Raw genomic sequence first — 12466 nt, 5'->3', positions numbered from 1 at the left:
CTCATTTGTATCAACATCCTTAGTTTAGCACATGAATAGTTACTACAGCTGGAAGGCATTAGTGTTGTCCAAGTCAACAATTTTCCATAAGCCAGAAAGAAAAGAATTTTCAGTGTTTGTTGTGACACATGAAAATTGGAGTCTTAAATCCTGCTTAGAATTAAAGTGACTTAAGATGAGAGGAAATGAGAAGGGGGAAAATTGTTGAAGTGTTATAACAAGGGCAATCATTGCTGGGCTATTTTGGAAACAGAACCAAGCAAAGAACCACTTCAGATTCACAGTAATATACTGCAAAGGGATGTTAGAAAGGCTGTGGCTTTTAAATTAGACCTAAAAGTTTGGTTTTGTTCAGAGTACATATTTCATTAGATCTTTGACTTCATTGCTGCCTGCTTTTCTGCTCAGATGCTCACATGCGACAGCACTGCAATTACTCCAGCCAGGGCAAGCCCACTGCTACATTATGGAAGTCAGCCAAATTTGATGTCAGCACTCCCTATTCTCCTCTCTAAGTTCTTTTTCTTCATTTTCACTCTACTTCATTTTCCCTTTCCTTTACTCTACTAGGGCTGAGACTCATTCCTGTTATAACATTACATTGTAAATGCATTTGTTTATTCACAAATTAGTCATCAATGCCTTCAAGGAGAAACCCAGTGCCAGTTAATGGGGAGTATGAAATAATCCAGACCTGAATTTCACTGTTACAAACCTTATAATCAATGGCAATTGCATTTTCTTGTTTCTGTCTCTAAAGTACACAAGTATGCATCAATTTGCAGAGGAAAACAAGAAAACAAATATAGGAAGACATGCATTTTCCTCAAATGTTCAGTCTACAGAAATTTGTCTTTGATCATACCATATTATGACCTGAGATTAATATTATCTTAGCTGGCCATGTGTCTTTATTCATTCTGTAAGCAAAACAAGTTGGAACTCATGTTCATACATTTTCTGAATAACCCTCCAAACACAGAGAAATTTAAACAGAATCTTTTTTACAAAGAAAAATCTCAAGAGGGATATACTAGAGCAGGGTATTGGTATGGTTGTCTGCACTGATGAAGAATAAAATAATTGATGGAAATCTACTATTATGGAACGATTTTCACATTTCACCTGAATCACTACAGAAAAGGGAAATATAACAAGTCAAATTTAGATCTGCTGTTCTTTACACATCTTATTACGGATGGAAAAGGGAGAAAGGTCAAATTAAACATTTTAATTTTATATTTTTGAGGCCCTGTTCAAAGATTTTCTGAAGTATATTTAATGAAAGAATGTGGAATGATTTTTAATTATATTCTGCGGAGTGGAAGGATTACTTCGTATAAGCCTAGCTCTGATCAGAGCAAGTGTGAGAATTTTAAATACTTTCTCTGTTTAGTAGGAAATGGCAAAATAAAACTTAAAATTTATTTTGTTCATGACACATGAAATCATTCAGCAAAAATTTACTGAACATGTACTGTGTGCCAAGTGTAGAATTAAACCAAGTTTCAAACAAGGACACAAGTCAGACTCTAAATGCTGGTGTTTTACCAATATTTCACTATAGTTTTGTTAAAGCAAAAACGCCTCTCCCGTCTCAGCACTCAGCTTACACCTCTCTTGTTGTATTTTCTTCCTTATTCCTTAAAATATAGTGATTCATGAAAATTTCACTATAAGGAGGCTAAAAGAGTAAACATGTCAGAAGCAGCAGTACCAAAGACCTAGTAATAATAATAAAAATAGCTCAAATTTATTGAGCATTTGATACGAGGCAGGCACAGTGATAAGTGCTTTATGTGCATTTATCTCATTTAATGTTACAAAATTATTATGAGAAAGGTGATGTTACTATCCCATTTTCAGGATAAAAACACCAAGTCACAGAATGGATAAGTAAAAATAACAGTGGCTGAGTCAGGATTTGAACCTAGACAATCTGGCCCCCAGCCTGCAGTTGTAATCATTAAGCCTTATTATGCTTCAAAATAGAAAAAAGATAAATAAATTATATCAGTGTTAAAAAGACTAATAAAAATTATCTACTCTCTCTCCTCTCTGATTTCCAAATCAAGAGAAATCAACTGGAGTGCTACCTCCTGCACTCAGTCCTAGCAAGCAGTCATTGTTTCCTTTTCTGATTTTCCCATTGTCCCATGTATGGATTTCTCTTTATACTTGCAACCTGGAATATAGTACTCTATGAAACATGGGCCAAGATCTCGTATAACAGTGGTATCATCTCTCTAGACCATATACGTCTTTGCATCCCACACAATGCCATACATATAGCATAAACTTAATATTTCTAAAAACCATTCAAATCTCCTTAAATTTCTGTATCTAACTAAGTATTTGCTTAGAAATGTAAAAGCATATTAGCTCTTCTACACTAGACAGATTAAGGATCCTAAAACAATGAAATCTGGATACATTTCTCATCCCTATCTCCCAATCTGAGAAAACTTTAATAATAACAGCAAAATCAGCCATTCTAATTCTAGTACTTACCATGCATTTTAATCTTTAATTTTTCAAGCACTTAAAATTTATCACTTTGTTTAATCCTTATTACAACTCTATGAAGTAATTTTTTTTTCCAGTTTACAGGTAAGGAAAATTAGACCCAAAAAGGCTAAATTACTTATTTAAAGTCACTCAGATAGTAACTGGCAAACCTAGTATTAAACCAAGTTCTTTTTATTCTAAAGCCTGCACCATTTCTAGTTCATCTGTCACTCAACAGACTCATGTGGCTCTTATTTCTTTGCTGCCATACACTACTCATATACAGATTTTGTAGACACACTATGAGATTTTGTGAATTTCTCTAATGTGGAGGCAACATGGTTGTAATTAAGAGCTCAGACACTGGCAATCACACAAACCTGGGTTTGAATACCATGTCCACCACTAACAAGCTAGATATCTTTGGGCAAGTTAATTATCTTCTCTGAGTTTCAATTTCCTCTGTTAAAGAAGATGAAAACTAGTATCTCACAGAGTTATTGTGAGGAAAAATGTGTCAAAATATATAGAAGGCCTTGGAAGTACTCAGCAAAGAGTACTTGTCTTTGCTACCCCAACAACAGCCCTGCCTGTTTGTCATAATTATACCAAGTGTTGATAAGCTGTCATTGTTGTTTTTTTTTTTCTTTTTTCAATAACAAGGAGGTGAAAGAGTACTGGTAATTGTCAATTCTTTCAAGCTAATGGGAAAAAAAAGATAATCAATGCTGGTAAATGGGAAAGTAGAGACACTATTGAGGTAATTTCCCACCAGGAAGCAGAAAGAACAGAGGTCACTACTAAATCAACCTACATGCCATAGGTGGTAAAAGACACCAGAAATTACATTATAAACCTATACTCACACTATACTCAGGTCCAGTTTAAAAAAAAAAAAAAAACGGAATGTTTTTAGGGAGTGCTTCAGATTTCCCTAGTTCAAATTGAATTTGAATTGAGACAGGGGCCCTGACATCTTCAAAAAGAAATGCAGCTTTTCTCTCTACTGAAGGGGGAAAACGTCTGGGTCCTAGGAAGCTTACTTCCTTGGAATTTAATTATGTATGGTATTCCTAATTGGTTTACAAAACCAATGTAAATGGAACAAATACAAATAGGAGCATGGCATCACAATAGTCCCTGCTCACTGATTTTAACCCATTTGTAGCACTGTGCTCAGAAGAAATTTTGGCTCACTCTTTACAGCCACTTCTTGCTATCTTGAATCCCAAGTCAAGAGACATTTTAAAGACTAGCTTTACTCAAAGTAGGATTTGCTGATCAAAGTCATTTCTAGGTAGGAATTGTAAAATCTACATATATGACAAAAATCTAAAGCTGACCAAGTGGGACCACTTTGGGTTTTAAGAACTGTTTAACTTGTCAGACAAACTACACCCTCAAGCAAATAGTTTTCCCATTTGGTGCCCCAGCATTGAGGAAGTTGGAGATACTCTCCAGAGGCCCTTTGAGTTTCAAAAGTTTCCATTCTAAGGTGATGGGAAAGCTGCATTCTGTTTAGTGTCTGCACAAGCTGTAAGGCATGTCGTGGAGTTTAAGAAAATAACAACTGGTCTTCATCCTTTACAATATCCCTTCATGCTAGTAAAATATGTCTTCATGGTTAATTCTATTGACATAGAGAAAGGCCAGAAATCTTCAAATTTCATCAGTTCCATAGCAAACCTAATTTTGCCCATACAGGTATAATTGCTTAATATCAGGGATGCATGCAAACGATTCAAGTAATCATTTGTTATGATTTGTATTTTATCAAATATATTGATTGAAAATGAAGCAATGACACAGCAAATGAAATTTAATTTTAACAAGGTGCATACACTATCATGAGAACAAGAATTAGAAGGTCATATTTCAATATATAGCTATTGTTCCTATCTCTATGAGGCAAGTTATCAAAATAAGTATTCTATTTTCTCTGGGTGCCAAATATTTTCATTACTTCAAACAAAAGTAAATTCGCCCAAGGGTTGATGTTTTTTTAAAGTTACCATTGCACATATAATTGGGTGAAAATATTGCCAAAAATCAGCTTGTGCATTTAAACTTATAGTATCCTTTGTGAAAATTAAGAGAATTTTTACTCTAATAAAATTTAAAACATGGCATTAAGGAAATAATAGATGACATAAAACAGGGAGAAGTTAATCTATAAGAGAATCAGGGTCAAAAAGATCTTGACAGAAACACTGAATAAAATCTAATGAAAAGAATCAAATCAGAATAAATGTAAAACCCTGCACACAGATACAAAGAGTCCTCTGTACAGAGCAGGATCAAGGAAGGCTTGATTTAGCAGTGGGTAAAAAAAGACTTGATATTTCAGTAGCTGGAAGATCAATATGATTTAACAGATCCCCCCCCACACACAAAATGAGTGAGATCTTCATACGGATTTGAAGAATTTCAATAAATAAAACTATATTTGATTGGGGAATCCACTGCTTGACATACCATACACACATATGCATCTGTGTTCACACACACACATACAAAAGTAAGAAAACTTAAAAGCTCACTGGATCTAGTTTTGCCTACTTGTCCACTGTTATCTCATGTGACATATCCACAGAGATCCTTCACTCAAAATATATTGACCAACTAACAATTTCCCCAAATGTTTTTTGTTTTCCCACCATCATTCCCAATTCTGATTTTTGCTAGCACATCACCTTTTTTAAATATTTTCTAACATTTCCCTCCATGCTTCAGGCTGAGATTGTGACCTGTCAGCACCCTAAGTTTACCTCCACTATAACACTTATTGAACTGTTATTGGATTTTTTTCTTTCTTACCTAGAGCTCTTTCAGAGCAGGCATCATGTCCTATTCATCTTAGTATCTGCTGCATCTAGTACAGTGACTGATACATAGCAGGTGCTAAACAAACTACTTTTGTAAATATTTAAATTATAAATGAACAGATAAAAGAAATTGAGCTGCTCCACCTAAGAATTTCCCTAGAAGAATTACAGGGGCTGAAACACAGTAGCTACCTTTAAGTATTTCAGCCTGTCATGGGAAAAGGAACTGAACTTATTTCCTTCAGCTATTGAGAACAAATAAGAACCAGTATGTAAAAGTTATAAAAAGATATGGAGTGCTAACCTCCATATACACATTTTCCAACAAAAATAGAATGTTTCCTTAGATTATAATAAGTTTTCCATCCATAGAAGTGAACAAGCACAGAGTGGACTTTTAAAGGGCATGGGAGAATATATTCAAGTATTATGCAGAGTTAAGAGTTTAACTTCCTCTAGCTTCTATAACTCTGGATTTTTAGAGCTCTAGACTAAGGATCAAATCAATTGGATTCTGGTTCTGATTCTGCTAGCTGGATGATATTGTTAAAATTTTTAACACAGATTCCTTATCTGTTAAATGATAGGGTTGGGCTAGGATGTTTCCTTGACTTTAAAAGGTTATGGAGTAAATAATACTTTACAGTTATACAGAATTTATACTTTATACAATATATTCCCATTTTCTCTCATTTGATCCTTGTAATATCCCTGAGGGTTGGTGGGAAGGTGTTGCTAGTCCAATTGACAAATTAGAAAAATATGGCCCAGAAAAATTAGGTGATTTGCCCAAGATTGAATTTTTTCCAACACAGCACAATGAATTTAAAATTGAGGCTTTATGGTCAGTTTAATAATCTTCTTTTTGAAATTCAGACATCCATTCTAACATCCGTGGAAGGAAACCAAATCCACCATGGCATGTTTTCACTTACCATTAGCAAAAATAATTATGAAATTCCTGGACAAATTCAGGCATGCCTTTATGAGTACAAACTTCTGAAGCTAGTTGAAACGTCCCACCCAAACCACATAGTCCCAGCCTGTTATCTCATTGAGCAAATAAAAACTTGAATAAAAGGAGGTTAAAAACTTAAATGAAAGCAAGAAAAGAAATGGGGTTAAGCCTGTTGCTCAAGACCTGGCCAGGAATCAATATTAGAACTAGAATTTAGGAGTTGTAGCCCAACTCCTACATATTTGACAAAATCCATCATTTATTTCCAACCTATGTCAAAGCACCTGGCTACAGGGAGTTATTTCAGTTTTAAACCTATAGTATCTTTGAACCATGATAGCAATTCAGAGCTTAAAGAAGCTCATTAGTCTATGGAAAATCCCACTTGTTTTCTCTATAGTGAGAACTCCAGGTAAAGCACAGTGATAACTGTGAGTACAGGGCAAAGAAAAGCACTACCCCAAATCATTTGTTGTTCATTGAACATGTGAATCAATTCATTTTCTTCCAAAAACAGCAGAGCATTTTTGGTCTTCTATAACTATTGAAAATCATAGTTACTATCAAAACTGAATCAATAGAAGTTCATGGTGTTTCTCCAACTGTTTTATTTCACAAGGAATATTTAGTGTGCTGCCAATGTTTCCCTTTGAGGGTCAGTGAAAATTTGTTCTCATTTTGCTTCTTCTTCCAAATATTGAAAACTGAGCTCCAATGCTACAGCATTTGTCCCAAGGCTATGTTACTATGACAGGAAACTGGGCATTTTCTCAGGTGATGGAATACCTTCTCTGAGAATATATGCATATCCGTGTTTATAGCAGCACAATTCACAATAACCAAAACTATGGAACCAGACTTGGTATCTATCATTTTTCTTGGATAAAGAAAATGTGTTACAGATACACAATGGAGTTTTATTCAGCCATAAAGAAGAATGAAATTATGGCATATGCAGGAAAAAATGATAAAAGTTGAGAATATTATGTTAAGAGAAGCCAGACTCAGAAGATCAAGGGCCATATGTTTTCTCTCATATGTGGAAGCTAGAGAGGAAAAGGAAATAAAAAGGTGGGGGGAATCTTATGAAAATCGAAGGGAGATCATTAGAATAGAGGAAAGGGACCAAGAAGAAAGAGGAGGGGAGGGAGGGGAAAAGGAGAAATACTGAGGAATAATACTGTCCAAATTATATTGTTATATTGAGTGCATGTACATATCTATACAATGATTTCCTTTTTACTTTTTTCTTTTTTTTGAGAGAGAGAGAGAATTTTTAATATATATATTTTAGTTTTTGGTAATTTCTTTGAAAAAGAAACAATGTTTGGGATATGCCATCAATTGATGATAACAAAGCTCCTCTGGAGTTATCTTGTTAACATTCTATTAAAAATATATGTAACTCACAAGAGTCTAAGCAGTTTCTGAATCTTCAAATAGTGCTGTTTCTTGTGACACCTCCTCCATCAAAGTCAAAAGACAATTGTAATCTACTTTCCAATAAATTCTTCCTTTTGTCATAGTGAATGATTTAGTTTGCTCCTTTGGAAGGGTAACCAATGGGAAAGAGCTATTAGAAAACAGGACAGCTAAAATTCACAAACTTATGCAAATCATTCTAGTTCTGGGAATGGCTCAGATAATTAGTCTCCCATCTTGATACATGTAAAATGTAGTAAAAAATGGCTTCAAAGAAGGGGCCTCTTTGGCTGATTGGCATTACAGTTTTTATAAATATTTTTGCTTCCATCAAGTACAGAAGAAAGTTCAAAGATCTAAAATCTGAACTAATTTAGACTGGTAAATCTTTGAAGTTGCCCAGCGAAAGCAACTTCAACTAGATATGGTAAAAATTCCTATTCTGTTCATTGCCAAACCTAACCCAAAACTCAAGATCTGTGTAAAGAATGAGGTCATTTCACGCTGTAACTCAATCCCAGACAAATCTGGCATTCACTTGCAAAGCTTGACTATCATTGGCTTTTTACAATCCCCACTCACATGGTTCCATTTATGCTGCTTTTGGTTGTTGTGTCATGTTTGTTTTGCATGTGATCCTCTGAAAAGTTTTCTTAAAGTGAACAAATCAGAACAAGATTGAGAAAAGACTCTTACATATCAAATGAAAATTCTTCTTCATAAAGAATGAAGTGAATATTATTCAATTTATTTTAAGAATTTGAAAATTCAAATTTTTCTTAGTATGAGATGGTCACAAATTATCAATTTAGCTTTAACCATTTATTCAATATAAATCCCTTGATGTAGCTAGGCACAGTGACTCACGCCTGTAATCCCAGGTGCTCAGGAGGCTGAGGCAGGAGGATCGTGAGTTCAAAGCCAGCCTCAGCAAAAGTGAGGCACTAAGCAATTCAGTGAGACCCTGTCTCTAAATAATATACAAAATAGGGCTGGGGATGTGGTTCAGTGGTCAAGTGCCCTGAGTTCAATCTCTGGTACCCCTCAAAAAAAATCCCTTGATGTCTAGGTGCCCTTGAAGTTGTTGGAATTTAATAAATTATGCTTTTGTAATTTTTTAGTTCATATTTTCATGAAATATTTAACAATAGCTTTGCTATAACTACCAAAGTTTTCCACTATGACCCCATTTCAATGAATAAGATATTTTGCAGTATATGTTTTTCATATACAAGTAGTGTTCCTCCATAATTACACAGGAATTGTCCTTTGAATTCATTTTTATGAGGGAAAACTTTATTTGCGTGGAAAAATCTGTAAATTTTATTGTTCAAGGAGCTTTGGACATCATCCTGCATTAAGAATGAAAGAGACCCTAAATATCAAGTTCAACCATCTCATTGCACTTACGAGGGAAGTGAGGCCCAAGAAGGGAAAGCATACGCACATATAATGAAGGGATAAAATACTGAATGCTTAAAAAAGGTTCAATGAATGAATGGATAAATTGAATTATGGATAGATGTACAGGTGGACAGGTAGTGGATGAGTGTGTGAACTGGTTGATTCAAGGATAATATTGGTGGCAGAGTCAGGGATGGAAACTGATTGTCCTGGAACTTACTTAATTTCACTTCCTCTATAAAATTCTGCCTCTCTGAGCAAAATTTAAGAATCATATTTAGGTAAATTTTAAATGAATCTGCCAAGATGATCTACCAGAAAACATGTAAGCTTTAAAGCTAGACAGACCTGTGTTTGAATCTCAGGTCTCAGATTCTCAGGTCTGATAATTTTGTGGCCTTCAGAAAGTTAGTTAATTGGCCAAGTTCCATTTTTTAACCTGAAAAGTATGGATTATGAAATCAAAATGAAATTAAATAAAATATCTGTGTAAGGCAACAGGCAATTACATCAGACCCAGTAGATCTCAATAAATGTTCATCTCTCTCTTCTGTGACATTTTGATTTTAATTTATTTTTATTGGTTCTTTTTACTTATACATAACAATAGAATATACTATGATATAATTAAAAGCATGGAATAAAATTTGTTCTAATTCAGTCCCTATTATTTCTCCTTTCCTTTCCTTCCTCCCCCCCATTCTCTTCCCTCTACTGATCTTTCTTCTATTTACTCATAATTCAAAAAATATTTTAATTAGTGTCTTTTGAATGCACATTATAGTTAGATTTACTGTAGTATATTCATATATTTACATAGGAAAGTTAGGTCACATTCATTCAGGAATTTAATTTATAACCTATAAAAATGTTGATGTTATCTCATCTAAATACCATGAAACTTTTTTACATATGTGGCTCAAATACAGCGTTTCTCAAAGTCTGGTGCCTCAGATCAGCAACATCAGTCTCACAAGGGAACCTGATAGACGTGCCAATTGTTAGGCCCCACACTAGGCCCACAAGGTCAGAATCTCTTCGGGTGGGGCCCAGAAATTCTTACTATAAAAAAATGTTCCCAGTGATTCTGAAATATATTAAAGATTGAGAACCACTAATCAATAGGCATGAAGACCTTTGACTGTTTTTTCTTGAGGTCTTCCCTCAAGATAAAACTTGAGATATTTGATAAAACTTCCCATCTATTTGTCATATTGTCAACCCTTGATCCAGGAAGCAACATTAAGTGACCATGGAGATTTAGTTACAGATTTCTAGCAAAACTTAAAGAAGTTTACCTGGTTAAAACATTATAAGAATGTCATTCACTGGTAGTGATCCCTCTAAACTGTCTCAACAGTTTTGTGAAAAAGTCATTGTGCATCTTTGATAAAAACCAAAACCTGTGTATTTCTTTAAATTTTACTTTAAATTATGGAATATTCTTTATAATAGTAAAAAAGACTAGTCAATACTCATATTGGTAATTCAGTCTTGCTTGATTGGATTTTGTTTTATTTAGAGATAGCAAAGTTGATAAGGAGCACATGAATTCAAGGTCATTTGACATGTTTGAAGACAGCCTAGTAGGTTGACCCATAAAGCCTTAGTCAGGCAACACTCTGAATTATAGACATAACAACTACAAACAAATAAACATTTTCTGAAGATGAAACTGACTTTGAAAACTTAAAACTTTGGAGTAATGACAATGCTCTTTCTCCTTTTTGTCAAATTTTGACTCAGGAGCTGGAGATCTAAAGGGTTCAATGATCGTTATAAGATAGAAGATGTAGCTACTAAAATGTTTTCAGGAAGCCCATGATGTCAGCAAAAAGTCCTTTATTAGAATCAAAAGAGCCTCAGACCGCAAAATATATGACAAAATTGAAAGAAGAGATAATTCCACAGTAATTGTTGAAGACCCCAGTACCCATCTCAATGGTGAGTCTAATGACCTACCTTCAAAAAAGAAACAGTGGGGGGGGGGGGGCTGGGGTTGTGGCTCAGAGGTAGAGCACCTCACACATGCAAGGTCCTGGGTTCGATCCTCAGCACCACATAAAAATAAATAAATAAATAAAATTTATTGTGTATGACTACAAAAAAAATATTTAAAAAAGAAACAATGGGCTGGGGTTTTGGCTCAGTGGTAGAGTGCTTGCTTCACACACATGAGGCCCTGGGTTTGATCCTCAGCACCACATAAAAATAAATAAATGAAAATAAAAATATTGTGTTTATCTACAACTAAAAAATTTTTTTAATTAAAAAACAGTGGCTTAATATCAACAATAGAAGACTTGAACAATATTATTAATCAAATAGATCTAAGACATCTGTAGAACACCACCCAACAGTAGGCAGAAAAAGAGACTCAGCTATATTGAAGTTCAGTACAATTCTAATTATACCCTAAATATTATTATTATTTCAGCTGCAGCTGCCATAGACCAATTCATCTGGGCCCTAAAACTAAAACAACTGAAGCTTCATATCAGTTGTGAGAGGTAAATTCGTTTTGCTTTTTAATTACATTTCCAGAATGTTTCTATCATGCTAAAATCTAAGCTCTTCCAAGGCAAAAGGTAAAATCCAGCAAACTTTTCAAGGAATTATTAACCATGCATACAATAGATGGCTGAAGTTTAAAGAAAATTCTAAAACTATCAGCATGAGAGGCACAGGGAGAAAAGTGATGAGACAAATTCCTCCTTCATCAGTCTTATGGCCAGCTTGCTCATCCCTCTTTCCCACAAATACATGACATAGGATAATGCTGATCCAATTTCTGGCACCTATATTACAATGAACTTTTGAAGTTCTGAATACATGTAAATAAAAGCCCTACACAGTTGAGTCAAGACTGTAGAAGTCATGTCAGAAGGTTTCATGTATTTAGATATGTATACTGTTTGTGATTTATAGATAATTTTAGATGATATGTAGACAAACTTTCTTAAACATTATCTAGCACAGAAAGCCCATGATGTCAACAAATATAATGTTTAGGAAAGGATACAATAGATATTTGAACTTTAGAAGAGAATCAATTTAAAGAAAAAAAATAGTAAGCAATTAATTATAAAAGTGATAGGATTATGGCAGATGTTAAGAAAGAAATATGAAAATGACCAAAAATTTAAGCTTAAGGAAAACTAACTTTCAATAAAATTCAAACATTAAGAGAACAGGATGTATATTTATAACCTGAACTCATTGAATTTTATAGTCAATAACGAAATACTGGTGTGTTTATACTGTACTTAATGAATCAGAATTTTGAAATGGCAGGGAAGTACAAATCAAATTGGCAAATGACTTGGAAGGAAAGATTTTAATTTAGAAC

The 12466-nt window shown here is 34.2% G+C and overlaps 2 protein-coding genes across 3 annotated transcripts in view; one reads left to right on the top strand and one right to left on the bottom strand.

Moving 5' to 3' along the window:
- The window catches only part of Rtl3 (retrotransposon Gag like 3), a 37163-nt gene that overhangs the window by 4321 nt on the left and 20376 nt on the right, over positions 1–12466 (top strand). Inside the window, exons 3-4 of one of the 2 annotated variants that reach the window (XM_077107008.1) lie at positions 10864–11061; positions 11555–11627. The exons of the other annotated variant lie outside the window; for it this stretch is intronic. The gene's annotated coding sequence lies outside the window, so the exon portion shown is untranslated. The remainder of the gene's footprint in view (positions 1–10863; positions 11062–11554; positions 11628–12466) is intronic. 2 annotated transcript variants of the gene reach the window in all.
- The window catches only part of Lpar4 (lysophosphatidic acid receptor 4), an 87973-nt gene that overhangs the window by 72204 nt on the left and 3303 nt on the right, over positions 1–12466 (bottom strand). The gene's annotated exons all lie outside the window — the stretch shown is intronic.

The sequence above is a fragment of the Callospermophilus lateralis genome, chromosome X, assembly GCF_048772815.1.
Source record: "Callospermophilus lateralis isolate mCalLat2 chromosome X, mCalLat2.hap1, whole genome shotgun sequence".
Lineage (NCBI taxonomy): Eukaryota > Metazoa > Chordata > Mammalia > Rodentia > Sciuridae > Callospermophilus > Callospermophilus lateralis.
The sequence above is the reverse complement of the archived record's forward strand: the minus strand, read 5'-3'. Positions and strand labels throughout refer to the sequence as shown.